The sequence below is a fragment of the Plutella xylostella genome, chromosome 2 (genome assembly GCF_932276165.1).
Source record: "Plutella xylostella chromosome 2, ilPluXylo3.1, whole genome shotgun sequence".
NCBI lineage: Eukaryota > Metazoa > Arthropoda > Insecta > Lepidoptera > Plutellidae > Plutella > Plutella xylostella.
The window spans coordinates 2,494,255-2,501,381 of NC_063982.1; the positions used below are offsets into that span (position 1 = coordinate 2,494,255).

Below are 7,127 nucleotides of genomic sequence, written 5' to 3' on the forward strand. Positions count from 1 at the left end.
CCAAGAGTACTGTCTTGCCACTCTACTCAGTAGGTGATTACAAGGGTATTACATTGCAACAGGTAAAAGTAAGTATACAGGGCCTCAAGTCTGCTAAGGAATGAGGAGGATATGGTAGGTATCCATATATTAAAAGTACAACTTACAATGTTACTTATACAATTTCTTCCATGTTGCAATGTTATCATTGCCGGACTCTTAAGAAGGAATACTAATCATGAATGACCTCTTAGTCAAGTGCAACATCAACATTTAAATAATGAAATGAAACATGGTTTTTGCTGTATTTTGTGTTTATTAAGTATCATATATTAAATCACATCACAATTATTATCAGTGTTCTGAAATATCAAGCATAAGCTTCTCTTCTATTAGCTAAAAAACTGCTTTCTGATTATCTGAAATAAGATAGAAATATAGATTAATAGTAATTCTATAGGTTAGGATATAATAATAATATATTGTACAGTCAGCCAAAGAGATATGTATGCCACCCCAATGCAAGCCCTTAGATATTATGACAATTGATAGGTAATATTTATGTAACATGAAAAATAAGGATAACTAATATTAAGGTAAGTAATACTTAAGTTAGTAAGTATTGATAAAATATTATTATTCCACCCATGAGGATTAAATTTTTGTTGCTGTGGTGGCATAAATATCTATTGCTGACTGTACTATCAAGGTATTGATACAACTTTATGTAGTAGATTTTCTATTCTGAGAGGTGGCGAAGCTCCTGTACCTGGCTCTCTTGAGTGGAACCTTTGTACATATCCCCTTAATTTTAGCTCAGCCAGCCTAGCTCTCGAGTAAAATGGAGCAGCAAGCCTGGGTGTTCCAATAGCTGAGATAGGCGTTCTGTTGGTCCAGGAATAGATAGTCTTGTTTCTGTAGTAGGTGGAGATTGAGCCAGCATAGGTATATTTTTTTAACTACAAAAGATACCCACCGCAGCACTACAGTTTAATCCTAAGGTACTTAGAAAACAGATGAATCAAATAATATTTTATAGATATAGAATCTAGATAAGCAAGCCAAGTAAATTATTTTTCATACTGTCAGTGCATCATTAAATTAAAGTGTTTGTGCTAGGGTAGTATTTCATATCTTTTTTGCTACAAATAAATTGAAATCAGCTTAAGTGACTTACTCAGTAGCAGAATGATATGCCAATTTAGTTTCTTATGTAGGTATTAACTTCATAAGATCTTAATACAACTTGTTGTTAAGTAGGTACTTCACATAGGCACTTGAATATTTAGTCTTGGTTATAAATTCCAGTCTGGAGCCAGTTGCAACGCAGTAAAAACCTACAAATACCAAAATTCTGGTTAGTAGATATCATGGGGTTTAGGTTACAGACATTATGATAGTATAGGGAGGTTTATCTTATTAGTATTATTAGTAGGTATATATTGTTAGGAGGAGGAGCAGATGAGGATATAGAGAGCAGGATCAAGAAGGCGAAGGCTGCGTTTGCCCAGCTCAAACCTGTTTGGGACTCGAATGTGCTCACAAGGCGGATAAAAATCTCCCTCTTCGACTCCATCGTGAAGTCCGTATTGCTCTTTGGTTGCGAAACGTGGAGAGTGACGAAAGGGCTGACGAACAAACTGCAAGTGTTCGTCAATAAGTCCCTAAGATCGATCCTGCGCGTTTTCTGGCCGAAGACAATACGTAACGAAGATCTGTGGAAGCTGTGCCGACAATCTCCCATCGGCAAGGAAATTGCGAAGCGAAAGTGGAGATGGATTGGGCACACTGTACGAAGAGGAGCTACGAATGCCGCAAACGTAGCTTTTGACTGGAGGCCACCAAATGGCAAGCGCTCCCGTGGACGCCCTGTCCAGACATGGCGCCGAAGCGTCGAAAACGAGCTGCGAGCCGCTGGACTAAGCTGGAGCGAGGCCAAAAGTACAGCCGAAGATAGGCGGAAGTGGCGGACGTTAGTGGAGACCCTCTGCACCTCTGGGGTGCCATAGGAACAACAACAACATATATTGTTAGCCACTGGACTTAGCTGGAGCGAGACCAGACATAGGTGGTTTAAACATAGATAGGTGGCAGATTTTATGACACCTCTGGGGTGCCATAGGACTACAACAATGGTAAAAGAAGGTTTGTCTTTGTTTTGAAGGATATTTCCTTTAAGGCTTCTTCTTCATGCCTTAAGAACATGAGAGTTAAGGCGGTCATCCACTGGCGAGGCGACGGTATAGATTGTTGGCTTGTCGAATCTCGTTGGTGATCCATTAGTGAACCAAACAGTCTACTCTCATCATTGGCAAAGTCGTGGCGTGCTTTTTGTAACATCGTTGGAGGTTTTTTAGACCGCGGACGAGGTTATTGGAGGTTTTGCTCGCGAATGGATCACCGCCTTTAGTTGAAGAAACTTTTACATGTACCTCTATTATGTTCGTGGATACTCACCTTATTTGTTACGCTCAAATCAGCTAGTTTCATGAAGCTAAAGTCTTCAATCAAATTGTCCGTCAACTCCTTTAAATATGCTTTAAATATCCAGGGAGACTGGTTTGCAATCCTCACGTATCCTCAGTTACTACTTTCACATCACTTTGTAGGTGTAATTACAGGCTCTTTTTCTTACAAAAATAGGAAAAATTAGCCATTGTAATGGCTTTGCGTTGCAAGAATAGGAACTTTTTTCAAAGAGGCGTTGAGTCGCAACTTTGACATATAATCTACTCTGTGTGATGAGCTCATGATGAGCTCGTGGTGCGAATTTCTAGCTTAGTAACGCTATAATTTTCACTGAACGGTTTGCGTGACGTCATAACACAATGAGCCGCAAAAATGTGCGGTGGGAGTGCGAAATCAGCGATCTTGTTGAAATCGATTCAGCCACTCATCGCTGGGAGTAAGGCTGCTGGTTTAACTATGTAACTCCCGGTATCCAGATAGCAATAAATAGATAAGATAATTAGTGGAAATCGACACCAACTATTCTATTTCCGTCTCGGATACTCAGACAGAAGTTTCGCGTACGCCAGACGAGGGGACGCAGCGGGTCCCTGGCATCCGAGGATATATCTTAAGATAAGTATTTTAAAAGACTGTTTCACATTGTCTGGATAGTGGCTATATTAAGTAGTTTTATTTCGTTTACTAAAAAACGACCTATGTATACAGTTGCTTTAGGTGATATTACGATAATATTCATATTGTGTGAAAATACACTCACGGGCAATGAAAAAGTTTCACTCACAAAATGCCGACACCAAACGTCCCCAATTTTATCAAACATTTCAAAGTCTGCAATTTGAAGTGTTATAGAACAGCATTTGCGCAACATTTTTCGTGTTATCTTGAAAGTTTTCTTTATAACAAATTAAACAGGGCATTGAATATTGTTAATCTTAACAGACATAATTTTACGATTACTGTAACGAAATACCTAAAATCCCTTGATTATCAGTCAACTGAAAGTCTACTAACATCAACTAGCTAAAATTAATTATTAAATTCTCATTTTTCTGTACGCATGCCTTAATGTTAATTTTAAATTAGTAAGTACCCATAATATAGTACAAGTTTATATTACAATTTCATTATTATCAACTGTTATTGCTACTTTACTGAATGTACATTGTTTAATTAATTGTTTAAGAGTGTGAACATCTGATAGATAACTGCATCATTGATTATTTCTGAGAAAGTCACTGATGTCTATATTACAGGGTTTCCCTAGTTTAGACATCAGAGGATTACCGCATACGGACTATTACATTATGTGATTATTTAAAAACCTTATTGTTACAAGGAATATTTACATGATTAAATTAATTATTAAGTAATTTATTATACTTCTATAATATAAGTTCATTCTAGCAATTGTAACTATTATTGTGGTACTTTTTGTGTAAAATTTTTGAAATAAAGTTTATTATTTATTATTTATTTATTTATTTATTATTTAATAAAATATTGAACAAAACATAATTGTTTTTAGTTTGTAATCCTTAGGCTCTGTTTAATGTATTTCAATCATACAGATGGCGTCATTAAGCTATCCTTTTCCGTTTAGTAGTAATTTGTTTTGTCAGTGGAACCTTTTCGTTGCCCGTAAAAATTCTGCTTTCCAAGAAAACTTTTTTTTATTTCATAAAAAGCAATATAAATCTTAAGATCTATCCCCGCATGCCTTTACCTCGTGTACCAATGGGCCTGCCTGGCGTCAGTCGCTGCCAAGTATCTACACACGCGGGCACTACTCGACCGTGGCTACTATAACTAATTAGTTGCGCCTATCTTCGGCTGGATATAATTAATTGAAATGTTAATGTGTCGGCCTACGTCCGGGCGAGAAGAATTTGTACACACCCTTTACTATGATAGTGTCATTTTCATAGGTAGAGTCCAGTGCAGCGATCATAGGATTCAATAAGTACTATTTTCGAATCTATTAAATTAAAAAAAAATTAAAAATTATTTATTTCTGAATATGGTTACAGTATTCTTAAAGTAGGCACTAGAGCGTAAGTAGGGTAACGTAACGTACCTAGGGACACTTTCGACTACCCCAACTTTGAATGAAGATATCGCAGCGTACAACTAAGATATTAATGTGAAATTTACTTTATTCGGTAGGATATAATCTATTATCACTAGTATTTGTGCTGGAGCTTTGGTGTGGCCAGATTTTTTAAAATTAAGATTAAAGTAAAAATGCTTATTTTGACCCAAGGTACGTTACACGTTTGTACCTTGGGACACTTTTGAGTGTACTTTGGGACAAATTGATCTATTATATTTTTGGTACAAAAAGTCTTGTAATCATCGTTATTTTATAACTACATTGACATCAAATTATCATTAGTTTATAACGAAATTATATTTTGCGATTATGTATGAATCTTATGTTACAAATTGAAACATTCACTTTAAAGGAATATTTTCTCCTTCTTTTACTTTATCTACTGCTTGTTTCAAACGATCCTGAATCTATACAGACATAATTATGAATTAGATTCGAAAAAGTGTGATCATGCTTCAGGTATAGTCAGGTATAGTGTATAAATGGATTACTATTATAAATACACTCGCGAACAATGAAAAAGTTCCATTCTCTTGGTTAGGCTTAAATCAGACGGACTGCACCACAACCACATGTAATCGCATCAGCAACCGCAACACTCAGCTCCTGGGCTTTGATATTGACTTCACTCGACTGCAGCCGAGGAAGTGTAATTGATATCATGATAGAAATAAATAAAAAAAGAAAGAAATCATTTATTTGACACACTGAACAACAACAAAAACAGAAAATGATACAAATTTTCTTTTTCTGCATGTTAGAAATAATATTTTTCACCAATAATGACCATCACTGGAAGAGAACTATCCTCTGAAATACAGAGTTTTCTAGTTCAGAGGACAGTGCTCCTGAAATTATGTACATTCGTAATTGGTTTTTATAAATAAATGTTTTAAAAAAAAACAGAAAATAATACAATTTGGTATTGAACATATACAAGGTATACCTACTTACGAAACGAACAAAGGTTGCTATCCAGAGTCGTGAGCACAAGTTTCGATCCTCCGTTAACGTTGCGTATCGTCAACTGTCACTGTCAAAATGTAAGGCAAAGTTAGTTCCAAAAGTGACATTTGTTTTTTTTCATATGTTAGGTGGAATTTCACCAAACGCTAAACGTATTTAGTAGCCTGTCATACGTCTGTCAGTTAGTACAAAATGTATTTAAAATTTGATTTTAATACGTTTAGCGTTTGGTAAAAGTGACCCTTCGTATAGATTCTAAAATAGTATCGAATCCTATGCTCGCTCCTCAGAGCGTCAAAAAGCCTCGGACCTCAGTCTATGATGATAACACTGACACATAACTGCATGCAGTTGAATATAGCAACGACTAGCGTCTGTGATCAGCCTTAGTTGCTATGCCACTGGGACTTTTTCATTGCTCGCGAATATAGTTAACTACCCATTTTGGTTGGTAGGTGTTTGTACTTATTCTGAGGCATAAAATTGTACACCGCATCCTAATCCTTATCCTAGTTAATATTATCCCATCAAAAACAATACTTGTCAAAAAAAACCAAGTCTCGTAACTCAGTTGTTCTACGGTAAAAAGTTGTGAGATCCATGTAATACCAAGTCTTATCCACGCACGCATCTCAATCTTAAAAATATTTAATGTTTTATATGAATATATTGACTCGGTCATCGCATGGAAACACGTGTTAATTAAATTATTTAGTGCGATGACCAAGTCAATATATTTTTTTGCTCGACTTGGTCACTGCCGTGCCCCCAGATAAATTCGAAAGTAACTGTGTCTGACTGTCTGTCAGTCTTTCACGCCAAAACTACTGAACGGATTTGAATGAAATTTGGTATACCGATGGTCTAGACTAGGGCATGCAATACCGGAACAATTTTCAATACCGGTATTGAGTTCCGGTATTACAACTCAATACCGGGATCCCGGTATTAATACCGGTATTAGACTCCTTGTAATAAATGGCATATACTGTGTTTAAAGGTCGTATACGTCAAAATAAAACAAGAAAATGCAATCATATTCTGTATGTTGTTGTAGATTTTTACGAGAATTAAGTTTTAGAGTTTAAATTTTAGAATAAATTATTTTTTTACATCCGGTGTCGGTTTACGCATGGTCAACAGTAGATTTCTAGCAGCTGAAAACTGCATTAAACGATTGGGAACAAGTGCGCTTTCACAGTATATAGGAAAACAAGGCTAACTAAATCTTAATCGCTTTATTTATAGCCTAAAAAAGTCCGATTCCGGTATTACTTCAATACCGGTATTAACTTTCAATACCGGTTTTGAAAAAAGCGGGAATTTTGTCCGGGATCCCGGTATTACGGATACCGGTATTCCGGTATTGCATGCTCTAGTCTAGACCCTGAGAAAGAACATAGGCTACTTTTTATCGCGGAATTCCCACGGGAAAACTATTTAAAGCGAAGCGAAGCTCGCGGGAACAGCTAGATAGATAGATAGATAATTTTTTATTGCACACACAAACATAAATTACACAAGGAAATGTACAACATAGACGGTACAAATGGCCTTATTACAAAGAGTAACTTCTTCCAGACTACCTCGGAGGAGAGAA

General features: G+C 36.3%; 1 long non-coding RNA gene across 1 annotated transcript; it reads right to left on the reverse strand.

Moving 5' to 3' along the window:
* Nucleotides 1-275: 275 nt before the first annotated feature.
* On the reverse strand, nt 276-2,864 carry LOC125488703. Its single transcript, XR_007266421.1, has 3 exons — nt 2,437-2,864; nt 1,157-1,316; nt 276-398 (listed from the first exon to the last, which is right to left on the reverse strand). It is a non-coding gene; the product is annotated as an uncharacterized LOC125488703 (long non-coding RNA).
* Nucleotides 2,865-7,127: the final 4,263 nt, after the last annotated feature.